The 12,744-nt window shown below is 43.4% G+C and overlaps 1 protein-coding gene across 13 annotated transcripts in view; it reads left to right on the top strand.

Annotated features, from left to right (window-relative positions):
* Positions 1-12,744, top strand: part of gdpd2 (glycerophosphodiester phosphodiesterase domain containing 2) — a 169,327-nt gene that overhangs the window by 61,343 nt on the left and 95,240 nt on the right. The window contains exon 1 of one of the 13 annotated variants that reach the window (XM_078211457.1): positions 10,835-11,075. The exons of the other annotated variants lie outside the window; for them this stretch is intronic. The gene's annotated coding sequence lies outside the window, so the exon portion shown is untranslated. Of the gene's footprint in view, positions 1-10,834; positions 11,076-12,744 lie in introns of those variants that run through there. 13 annotated transcript variants of the gene reach the window in all.

Raw genomic sequence — 12,744 nt, 5'->3', positions numbered from 1 at the left:
TTCTTCTGTGTCATCGATATCGAATTAAAAATCAGCAACACCTAACCTTGCCATTGTCCTTTTCTTCATTGATGCTTCATTCCTGTTACGTAAATTTACTGTTGCGCACTGCAGGGTGAGATGTGCAAGCAACAGGTGACTTCTGGAGACAATATCTGGGACAATGATAATTTGACACTTGGAAAAGTTTAAGGCTATTAAATAAAATTAGCAAAGATGGGTTAAAGGCCAATTGTGTTTGACTAACCTGACTGGATTCTTTGATGAAATAGTAGCATGTTGGTAAGGCTAGTGCACTAATGGCAGGATTTTATGGCCTTGCTCATCCAGAAATCATAAAATCCTGCCCAAAGTCAAGGGACCATTCCCTTGTGGGTGTGGTGTATCTGGATCTCCAGAAGGCAAGGTGCCACATCAAAGAATTCTACATAAGATAAAGGTGCACAGTGTTACAGATAATGTATCAGCACGGACAGAGGATTGGTTAACTAACAGAAAGCAAAGAGTGGGGGTAAATGGATGTTTTCTGGTTGGCGATCAGTGACTAGTAGTGTGCCTCAGGGATCAGTGTTGGGACCGCAATTGTTTACAGTTTACATAGATGATTTGGAGTTAGGGACCGAGTGTAGTGTGTCAAAGTTTGCAAATGACACTAAGATGAGCGGTAGAGCAAAGTTTGCAGAGGACACTGAGTGTCTGCAAAGAAATAAAGATGGTTTAATTGATTGGGCAAGGTCTGGCAGATGGAGTATAATGTTGGCAAATGTGAGGTCATCCATTTTGGTAGGAATAACAGCAAAATTGACTATTATTTAAACAGTAAAAGATTGCAGCATGCTGCTCTGCAGAGGGACCTGGGTGTCCTTGTGCATGAATCACAAAAGGTTGGCTTACAGGTGCAGCAGGTAATTAAGAAGGCAAATGGAATTTTGTCCTTCATTGCTAGAGGGATGGAGGATATGGTGCAGCTCTATAAGGTGCTGGTGAGGCCACATCTGGAATACTGTGTACAGTTTTGGTCTCCTTACTTGAGAAAAGATATACTGGCACTGGAGGGGGTGCAGAGGAGATTCATTAGGTTGATTCCGGAGCTGAGAGTGTTAGCTTATGAGGAGAGACTAAGTAGACTGGGAGTATGCTCGTTGGAATTGAGAAGAACGAGATGGGATCTTATAGAAAAAGATAAGATTATGAAGGGAATAGATAAGATAGAAAAAGGGAGGTTGTTTCCATTGGTGGGTGAAACTAGAACTGAGGGGCAGAGCCTCAAAATAAGAGGGAGCAGATTTAGGACTGAGTTGAGGCAAATCTTCTTCACTCAAAGGGTTGTGAATCTGTGGAATTCCCTACCCAGTGAAGCAGTTGAGGCTATCTCTTTGAATGTTTTAAGGCAATGATAGTAGATTATTTGAACAGTAAAGGAATTAAGGGTTATGGTGAGCGGGCGGGTAAGTGGAGCTGAGTCCATGAAAAGATCAGCCATGATCTTATTGAATGGCAGAGCAGGCTCGAGAGGCCAGATGGCCGACTCCTGCTCCTAGTTCTTATATTCACTTGTTCTTATGTTCTATTCATAGACTACAATTCAGCCTTTAACACCATTATTCCTCCAAGACTCATCTCCAAATTTCATGGCCTAGGCCCCAGCTCCTCTCTCTGCAAGTAGATCCTAGACTTCCTAACCCACAGACCGCAGTCAGTAAGGATAGGCAACAACATCTACACGATCATCCTCAACACCAATGCTCCACAAGGCTGTGTCCTCAGCCCCTTACTATACTCCTTCTACACCTATTTGACTGTAGCCAAATTCCCTTCCAACTCGATTTAAGTTTGCTGATGACACCACCATTGTAGGTCAGATCTCAAACAGTGACGAGACATAGTATAGGAAAGACATAGAAAATCTAGTAAACTGGTGCAACAACAATAAATCTCTCCCTCAATGTCAACAAAATGAAGAAGATAGTCATCAACTTCAGGAAGCGCAGTGGTGGACATGCCCCTGTCTACATCAATAGTGACGAAGTAGAAATGGTCAAGAGTTTCAAGTTTCTAGGTGTCCAGATCACCAACAACTTTTCCTGGTCCCTCCATGCGGACGCTGTAGCCCACCAACGCCTCTACTTTCTCAGGAGACTAAGGAAATTTGGCATGTCCGCTATAACTCTCACCAACTTTTACGGGTGCACCATAGAAAGCATTCTTTCTGGTTGTATCACAGCTTGGTATAGCTCATTCTCTGTCCAAGATCGCAAGAAACTACAAAGGATCATGAATGAAGCCCAGTCCATCACTCAAACCAGCCTCCCATCTATTGACATTGTCTACACTTCCCGCTGCCTCAGAAGAGCAGCCAGCATAATCAAGGATCCCACGCACCCCGGACATACTCTCTTCCACCTTCTTCCATCAGGAAAAAGATACAAAAGTCTGAGATCACGTACCAACCAACTCAAGAACAGCTTCTTCCCTGTTGCCATCAGTCTTTTGAATGGACCTACCTTGCATTAAGTTGATCTTTCTCTGCACCCTAGCTATGATTGTAACACTACATTCTGCACTCTTTCCTTTCCTTCCCTATGTACGGTGTGCTTTGCCTGTATAGCACACAAGAAACAATACTTTTCACTGTATACTAATACATGTGACAATAATAAATCAAATCAAATATACAGTGGCATTTCCAGCTGTCAATATTGACACCACTGCTCTTTCTGATGTATTGACCTAGATTTGAATATACAGGCCCCAATTTCAAAGCTTGTAGATGACATGAAACTTGGAAATGTGATAAACAATGAGGATAGTAACATTTTAGTAACAATTAGCAAGGTGAAATGAACAAACACTCAGTAAGAAACATGAAATGATACATCTTGAGTTGTGTAATAACTCGAGGCGACTTAAGGTGGCAAATAACTAACTAAAGGACTAAATGACTAACTAACTAAATTGATAAGAAGAACTATACACAACAAGGTGTTTAACAGTAAAACTATCCAGGTCTATTCCTAACATTTCCCTGCCTCCAACTAAAGCCCTCTGCCCTGGGAATACTTGCCTTTACTTCCGATTGGTCTAGGTTCGAGCGCTCATGTTCCATTGGCTCCAGTCCAGTCATGTGGTCCACAAAGGATCACCCCTTAAAGAGGCTACACTACCACTGGTCAGAAGAGTGATGAGAGGCAATATAAACTAAATAGTGTATTTTTGAGGGGGAGATGCAGGGACAGAGATACTTTGTGATGTTTATACACCAGTCTTTGAAAGTGAAAGGATAGGGTAAGAAGGCTGTAAAAAGTGTTTTCTGATTCTTGCTAATTTCTACCTATATTGATTTTCAACTTCATGATCTTCCGAGGCCAGATTCTTTCTCACTGATGTTCATACTCATACTTTACTATTGTAGGGGGTCTTTTACTCCACACGTGGTGGTCTCTGCTACCACTCTTGGATGTGTATGTCTCTCCTGCAGATGGAGGAAACGGCAGAAGTGTCACACTGGGACGACTTCGCAGGAGAGAGAGAAAGTGAGCCACTGTTTATTCCTGCCAGTGAACCAGCTTGAGTGAGTGTTTCCGAGGCGCCCGAACCCCTACGGCTCTAGACTTCGGAATTATGCTCTAGCTCTGTGATCCACTAGAATGAAAAGAGAGACGAGTGGGTGACACAAAGAGCCAAATTTTATTCAGGAAGGAATGAAGTTAACCAGATGTGTCAACATGCGCACATAACCAGTTAATATGCTATGGAAGGAAGAGACAACGACACAACGGATATTTTTAGGTTTACATAATTTTATACAATTCCCAACCACCCTTCCTCGACAGTTGGCTAATTGGGGATTTCTGGAGACTGCAAATTCTACTCACCACCACTGTAGATTGTACCCACCACCAGGGGCAGCACAGTGGCAGGGGTGGCACAGTGGCACAATGGTTAGCACTGCTGCCTCACAGCACCAGGGACCTGGGTTTGATTCCTGGCTTGGGTCACTGTCTGTGTTGAGTCTGCACATTCTCCCCATGTCTGCGTGAGTTTCCTCCATGTGCTCTGGCTTCCTCCCACAGTCTAAAGATGTGCTGGTTAGGTGCATTGACCCGAACAGGTGCCGGAGTGTGGCAACTAGGGGAATTTCACAGTAATTCGTTGCATTGTTAATGTAAGCCTTATTTGTGACTAATAAATAAACTTTAAATTTACTTTACTTTTCACTCCTGGGGTCAAAGAGGCAATACTGTCTTTAAGAAAAGGTCAGGGCCATCTTGCCTTCAAGGAACACGCACCTTGGTCGTGTGGTCAGGTAGGTATAAAAATCTTTGCTGTGCTACCCAGGTCTTCAGTCTGGGGTTGTGTCCAAAAATGCAGTTTCTTGTATCCTGGATCTTTACTGGTACATACTTGTTGAATTTCTTTCTTTGGTGGTTGAAGAGTAATTTTAAGAGTCTTTTCAGCTGTTGGAGCCGTTGAGGAATAAGGCTGCGGCTCAGCCAAAGTTGGTTTGTTCTGTTTGGAGAAGAGTCCCTGGCTGTAGTTGTGGAGAAGTGAACAAGCCGTGTGCTCTGGCAAAAAGAGTCTTTTATCCTTTGTCTTTATCAAATTTTAAAAAGACACAGCCTTTGAAATTCCGGCAGGCTTCTCCCAATGGTCGGTTGAATTTTGATGAGTACTTGGAGCTGATGAGGTGCAAAATGGTCCTCAGGAGGTGTTGATCGCTTTCGCATCGAGATGGTTTTGTAAGACACAGTCTGGGCCCAAACCTGTTGGATTTGGCAGGCAACTTGGAGTCTATAATCCATAGATGTTGTAATCCATTGTTAGCCAGGTCTAGCAGGGCCGGTTTTTGCATAATTAGCAGTCTAGTTTTGCCATGACTCATCGCCCTTTGCCTGCTCAAGCAACTGTTAGATGGATTTGATAAGGCTGTGTATCTCTTTGTCTGCCGATGTCCTGTTTGCAGACATTTTAAGTCCATGTGTTTTGAAACACAGCATTTTAAGTTTGTCCGTATTTCAGCCAGTTTTTTCCATATTCCACCTATTGTATTAATGTCCATAAAAGATGCATTTACTTCATCTTACACTATGAGAGCTAATGCTTCTCCTTTACTAATCCATTGCTTAAAATTAGGATATTTATTTCCCAACCTTGATCACATTGTGAGCATGGGTGGGATTTTCCAGCCCTTCCTACCAGTGGGATTGTCAGTCCCTCTGAAGGCGACCCCCTGCAACGGGTTTCCTGACAGCGGGGTGGGTGAGCCAGACAAAATGCCATAGGCTTCAGTGGGAACGGAAGATCCCACCAGCAGCCAATGGCGAACCACCTCTGCCACCAGAAAACCCATTGCAGCGGTCCAGAAAATCCCAGTGTTTCTGTAATGGTGATTACATCTAAATCATTTACCTCTATTTGTGACACTAGTTACCTTACTGCATATGTTTTGAATGTTCAGATAAAGGACTTTTATTTCCATTTTTAAATTTCTAATTCCTGCAATGACCTTATTTGCTGATGTACAGGTTCTCTGTCCCTTCCTGTCCCACTCTGCTCGTATTTCCCCATATCCCTATACTGTTCTGATGCCTTGACTTTTCTCTTTAGATATCTAAATCTCGTTTTGCCCAAACCCTTCTCTCCCCATTGTTTAAAATCCTGTCCACAGCCTTGTTTATACAATTGGCTGGGGCACCAGTTCCATCCCAATGGAAAAACTCAAAACAAGATAGCTCACTCTCACCTCTATACTGATGTCAGTACTCCATGCATTGAAAGCCCTTCTTCCTACACCACTCTATGTCAATTGGTGTGTGGCTCGGGTACCAATTAAGTGGTGATTACCTTTGATGTTTGGATTCTAACTCAAATTCTTAGGTCGAACCAGGAATGATGTTCTGCTATGTCATTGGTTCTCAAACAGTACTCAAAAGTAGTCCATAGCAGAACAGCAGGGTTTTCAAAGTGATGCATGACACCGATTCTGAAGTTGAAACTGATGGCAATTATCTATCTGAGGGAATTGTACTAATCCCAAGAAGCTTTACTCTGGTACTGAGTCATTAACTGTGCAGTGTTAGATAGTGGTTTCACCTTGAAAGTCTTTAGAAGATTGGTTAAATGTTATTTCTTTTCACTCAGTAGTGAGAATCTGAGTGAGGTTCCACTTGTTTTAGTTACAAGGATAACACCACATGAAGAGCATGGTGATTCCAAGCAAAATAGCTGGAGAAAGCCACTTTATTAATGCTGATGTTCTCTAGTGAGTTACCCCTGCTACTGTGCAAAACATCCCTGAAAAAGGCACAAATGAAACTGGACATGGAACATGATGAAACAATTATTTTGGGAAAGTCTGCAGTTTACGTAACCAAAACTTTATTGCATCCTCTTGGCAACCAAATATTTCAAACCAGATGTTAAAGAAATGTTATTGGCATCAAGTAATAAGAATCTGTGAGAAATAAAGCAAACTGTTTTAAAGTTAGACAATTTGCTCTCCATTTTTGTTACAAATGAAAAATCCTCCTGATTTGATTTATTATTACAAAGAACAAAGAATAAAGAAAATTACAGCAAGGAACAGGCCCTTCGGCCCTCCAAGCCTGCACCGACCATGCTGCCCGACTTAACTAAAACCCCCTACGCTTCCGGGGACCACATCCCTCTATTCCCATCTCATTCATGTACTTGTCAAGACGCCCCTTAAAAGTCACTACCGTATCCGCTTCCACTATCTCTGTGTAAAAAATCAGCCTCATGCATCTCTTTTAAAACTTGCCCCTCACACCTTAAACCAATGCTCCCTAGTAACTCACTCTTCCACCCTGGGAAAATGCTTCTGACTATCCACTCTGTCCATGCCTCTCATAATCTTGTAGACTTCTATCAGGTCTCCCCTCAACCTCCGTCACTCCAGTGAGAACAAACCAAGTTTTTCCAACCTCTCCTCATAGCTAATGCTCTCCATACCAGGCAACATCCTGGTAAATCTTTTCTGTACCCTCTCCAAAGCCTCCACATCCTTCTGGTAGTGTGGCAAACAGAATTGAACACTATATTCCAAGTGCGGCCTAACTAAGGTTCTATAAAGCAGCAACATGACTTGCTAATTTTTAAACTCAATACCCCGGCCGATGAAGGCAAGCATGCTGTATGCCTTCTTGACTACCTTGTCCACCTGCATTGCCACTTTCAAAGGGCTCTGGGTGTACCTGTACACCCAGAGCCCTTTGCCTATCAATACTCCTAAGGGTTCTGCCATTCACTATATATTTACTATCTGTATTAGACCTTCCAAAATGCATTACCTCACATTTGTCCGGATTAAACTCCATCTGCCATCTCTCCGCCCAAGTCTCCAACTGATCTATATCCCGCTGTATCCACTGATGGTCCTCATCGCTATTCGCAAATCCACCAACCTTTGTGTTGTCCGCAAACTTACTAATCAATCCAGTTACATTTTCCTCCAAATCATTTATATATATTACAAACAGCAAAGGTCCCAGCACTGATCCCTGAGGAACACCACTTGTCACAGCCCCCCATTCAGAAACGCACCCTTCCACTGCTACCCTCTGTCTTCTTTGACCGAGCCAGTTTTGTATCCACCTTGCCAGCTCACCTCTGATCCCATGCGACTTCACCTTCTGCACCAGTCTGCAGTGGGGGACCTTGTCAAAGACCTTACTGAAGTCCATGTAGACAACATCCACTGCCCTGCCCTCATCAATCATCTTCGTCACTTCCTCGAAAAATTCGATCAAGTTCATGAGACATGACCTCCCTTCACAAAGCCATGTTGCCTCTCACTAATACGTCCACTTATTTCCAAGTGGGAATAAATCCTGTCTCGAAGAATCCTCTCCAATAATTTCCCTACCACTGATGTAAGGCTCACCGGCCTGTAATTATCTGGATTATTCCTGCTACCCTTCTTAAACAAAGGAACAACACTGACTATTCTCCAATCCTCTGGGATCTAGAATCCTCTAGATATTTTGCTACCAAATAAACCTGTTGGACTTTAACCTGGTGTTGTTAAACTTCTTACTGTGTTTACCTCCCCTGTAGCCAGTGAGGATACAAAGATTTCTCTCAAGGCCCCAGCAATTTCCTCTCTTGCCTCTCTCAGTATTCTGGGGTATATCCCATCAGGCCCTGGAGACTTGTCTACCTTGATGTTTCTCAAGAACCCCAATACCTCCTCCTTTTTGATCTCAACATGACTCAAACTGTCTACACATCCTTTCCCAGACTCATCATCCACCAAGTCCTTCTCTTTGGTGAATACTGACACAAAGTACTCATTTAATACCTCGCCCATTTTCTCTGGCTCCACACATAGATTTCCTCCCTTGTCTTTGAGTGGGCCAACCCTCTCCCTGGCTACCCTCTTGCTCTTTATATATGTATAAAAAGCCTTGGGATTTTCCTTAATCCTGCTGGCCAATGCTTTTTCATGACCCCTTTTAGCTCTTCTTATTCCTTGCTTAAGTTTCTTTCTACTTTCCTTGTATTTCACACTTGCTTTGTGTGTTCCCAGCCTCCTATCTTTGACAAATGCTTCCTTTTTCTCTTTGACTAGGCTCACAATATCTCTCGTTATCCAAGGTTCCCAAAACTTGCCATACTTATCCTTTATCCTTACAGGAATGTGTCGGTCCTGAATCCCTATCAACTTACACTTGAAAGCCTCCCACATGCCAGATGTTGATTTGCCCTCAAACATCTGCCCCCAATCTACATTCTTCAGTTCCAGCCTAATATGGTTGTAATTAGCCTTCCCCCAATTTAGCACCTTAACTTGAGGACTATACTTATCTTTATCCATCAGTACCTTAAAGCTTACTGAATTGTGGTCACTGTTCCCGAACTGCTCCCTTACTGAAACATCGACCACCTGGCTGGGCTCATTTCCCAATACCAGGTCCAGTATGGCCCCTTCCCTAGTTGGACTATCTACATACTGTTTCAGGAAGCCCTCCTGGATGCTCCTTACAAACTCTGCCCCATCCATGCCCCCAGCACTAAGTGAGTCAGTTATTGTCACATGTATTAGTATACAGTGAAAAGTATTGTTTCTTGCGCGCTATACAGACAATGAGCTGATGAGCTCAATGCATTCTACGCCCATTTTGAGCAAGAGATCAGCGAGAGCATGCCCTTCGTCCTGGAACCCCTGGATGAACCTGTATCTGGGGTCACCATTGCAGATGTCAAAGCAGCTTTCTCGAAGGTCAACCCATGGAAAGTGACTGGCCCGAATGGGGTACCCAGATGAGCACTCAGATCCTGCGCGGAGCAGCTGGCGGGGGTATTCGCAGAATCTTCAACCTCTCTTTACAACAATCTGAGGTGCCTTTTTGCTATAAGAAAATGACCATCATCCCGGTACCTAAGAAAAACCAAGCAGCGTGCCTTAATGACTATTGTCCGGTGGCTCTGACATCCATCATTATAAAGTGCTTTGAAAGGCTAGTCATGGCACAAATCAATTCCGGCCTCCCAAACCACCTGGATCCACTACAGCTTGCCTATCGCCGCAACAGGTCCACAGCAGAAGCCATCTCCCTGGCCCTGCACTCAACTCTGGAACACCTAGATAACAAAGACACCTATGTCAGATTCCTATTTATTGACTACAGCTCAACCTTCAACACCATTATTCCCACAAAACTCATCTTCAAACTCCGTGGCCTGGGCCTCGGCTCCTCTCTCTGCGACTAGATCCTGAACTTCCTAACCCACAGACCACAATCAGTAAGGATAGGCAACAACACCTTCTCCATGATCATCCTCAACACCGGAGCCCCACAAGGCTGTGTTCTCAGCCTCCTACTGTACTCCTTATACACCTATGATTGTGTGGCCAAATTCCGCTCCAATTGGATTTTCAAGTTTGCTGATGACACCACTGTAGTGGGACAGATCTCAAACAATGATGAGATGGAGTACAGGAATGAGATAGAGAATCTGGTGAACTAATGCGGTGACAATAATTTCTCCCTCAATGTCAACAAAATGAAAGAGATTGTCAGCGACTTCAGGAAGCACAGAGGAGAAAATGCCCCTATCTACATCAACAGGGGTGAAGTAGAAAGGGTTGAGAGCTTTAAGTTTTTAGGTGTCCAGATAACCAACAACCTGTCCTGGTCCCCCCATACTGACACTATAGTTAAGAAAGCCCACCAACACCTCTACTTTCTCAGAAGACTAAGGAAATTTGGCATGTCAGCTACGACTCTCACCAACTTTTACACCATGGAAAGCATTCTTTCTGGTTGTATCACAGCTTGGTATGGCTCCTGCTCTGCCCTAGAACCACAAGAAGCTACAAAAGGTCGTGAATGTATCCCAATCCATCACGCAAACCAGCCTCCCATCTATTGACTCTGTCCTCACTTCCCACTGCCTTGGCAAAGCAGCCAGCATAATCAAGGATACCACACACCCTGGACATTCTCTCTTCCACCTTCTTCCATCAGGAAAAAAATACAAAAGTCTGAGGTCACGAACCAACCAACTCAAAAACAGCTTCTTTCCTGCTGCCATCAGACTTTTGAATGGACTTACCTTGCATTAAGTTGATCTTTTTCTACACCCTAGCTATGACTGTAACACTACATTTTGCACTCTCTTTTTTCCTTCTCTTTGAACGATATGTTTTGTCTGTATAGCACGCAAGAAACAATACTTTTTACTGCATGCTAATACATGTGACAATGATAAATCAAATCAAATCAAAACAGTGTGTGTTTGTTGTAGTGATCTGGGAGTGACTCACAAAGAAATGATTGTGTAACAGCGATAGAACTTCTGATCGTGGGAAGGAGAAATCCTGTAGTAATATTCCAGAAAGACATAGAAGTGCAAGTAGACACCATAGTTTGACTAGATTAGACAATACAACAAGGACTACAAAACAATTTTGGAACTATTAGAGCTAGAAGCCTCTAAGAATGGGAAGTTTTGGTGGCTACTTAAAAAAATTAAAAGCAAATGAATAAGAGGGGCAAAACAAAAAGAGTTGGATTGTTGGAAGGCATTTGATGTCTACTCTGAAACACCAGGTAGGGTCTTATCTCATAAATGGATATGTATGAAAAATGTCAATCCAGATGGAGCATTTGAAATGGAAAATGAGATGAATGGTTCAGGTTTCAAAGAAAATCTTGGATATCATGTTAAATTGAACCCCCAATGACAGAAAAAACAATGTTAGATCATTTTTCTTAGAAATCACCACATATTCATGAGAATGTAAGTTGAACAAATGTGTTTGTAGATCGAATGATGCATTAAGAGTAGGTTATATCTTGGCTAGGTCTGTCTTGCTGGAAGTACATTGTACTCAACTAAAAACAATTTCAGTAATTTTCTACTGGTACCACAAAGGGAAATTCTCAGGCATTTTTATAATTCATGTTGATTATTTTCGATAAAGAGGTTCTGTGACATTTAAGCAATTTGTTATAAGTAAGATTAAAGGGAAATTTAAGTCTGAAAGTCAGACTTTAGAGACCTTTAAGTATATAGGCTTAGACATTAAGCAGAATTGTTTGAGAGTAACCTTGAATCTTATCTAGAAAATGTTACTCCATACCCCAATAAACCATGCTAAGTCATCGCAGAAAAATGCTTTTGCATCTGAAAAAGAAACAGAGCAGTAAGGGAAATTGATTTGACAATTGAATTGGCTATACACTCAAATGAAACCAGATGTCAGTGTTGGAATAAAGTACTATAATGAAGCACGTTACAATTGTAGATGTTTTGAGAGCAAATAAAGCATTTAAGAAATAAACACGGAGAAATGCATACTCAAGTTTCCTGCCTTGGGGAAGCTAAAGGACAAGGAATTAATGCTTTTTAGTGACACTTCTGGTGTCAGAATTCCTAATGTGTATTCAAGTACAGCTGGTTTTATATTAATTTTGTGGGTGAAAGTAGAAAATGTTGTCCCTTGGCCTGGGAAACTAAGAGCATGATCTTACAACCTCGTCCTGCCGACTTTCGGTGAGGCAAGGTAGTAAGATTGGGCAGGAGGCAAAAATTCAGAAACATGCCCAGTTTTCGTCTCCCCCGATCACACTGGCCCTTTTTTGTCCGCAAATCTGGCAAGCTGATGTAAATATTAATGACATGGTTCACACGTCATTAACAAGTCCCAGACACTATTGTCTGGGCTCACTTACCATAACCACCTCACCAGTTAAGTTCCTCCCCTGTGAGAATCACGTATGGTCTCCACCAGCGAGACCATAAGCCTTCGGGTGGTCGGGGCAGGGCCGGGCAGTGTCCATGGGGCAGTGCCAACTGGCACCCTGGCATTGCCCACTGGGCACCATAACTGCTAGGGACAGCTCCAAGGGGATGGGGCCTGAGTGAGAGGGGGGCAGAGCCTGTGGGGTGGAGCTATAATGGGGGGAGGAAGGGAATTCTGCCAGGGTGGCGATTGGTAGGGGTGGGGGGCAAAGGGGAGAGAAACTCTGCCAAGTTGGCAATCAGGGTGGGAGGAAGGGATCTTTGCAGAAGGGGTTGCAATCGGGGAGGGAAGGGGGGAACTCTGCAGGGGTGGGGTGTGGTTGGCAGGGGTGGAAGGAACTCTGCTGGAATGGTGGTTGGGGTGGAAGGGAGAGAACTCTGCAGGAGGGCGAGGGAGATCAGCCGGAGAGGGGGGTGGAGGGTCCCAATGTTCATGGGTCGGCAGGAGTTCTCTCAGTATACTGGGAGGTTGGG

This window comes from Mustelus asterias, chromosome 4, assembly GCF_964213995.1.
Source record: "Mustelus asterias chromosome 4, sMusAst1.hap1.1, whole genome shotgun sequence".
Classification (NCBI taxonomy): domain Eukaryota; kingdom Metazoa; phylum Chordata; class Chondrichthyes; order Carcharhiniformes; family Triakidae; genus Mustelus; species Mustelus asterias.
Note: the sequence above shows the minus strand (reverse complement) of the source record. Positions and strands in the feature narration are given on the sequence as shown.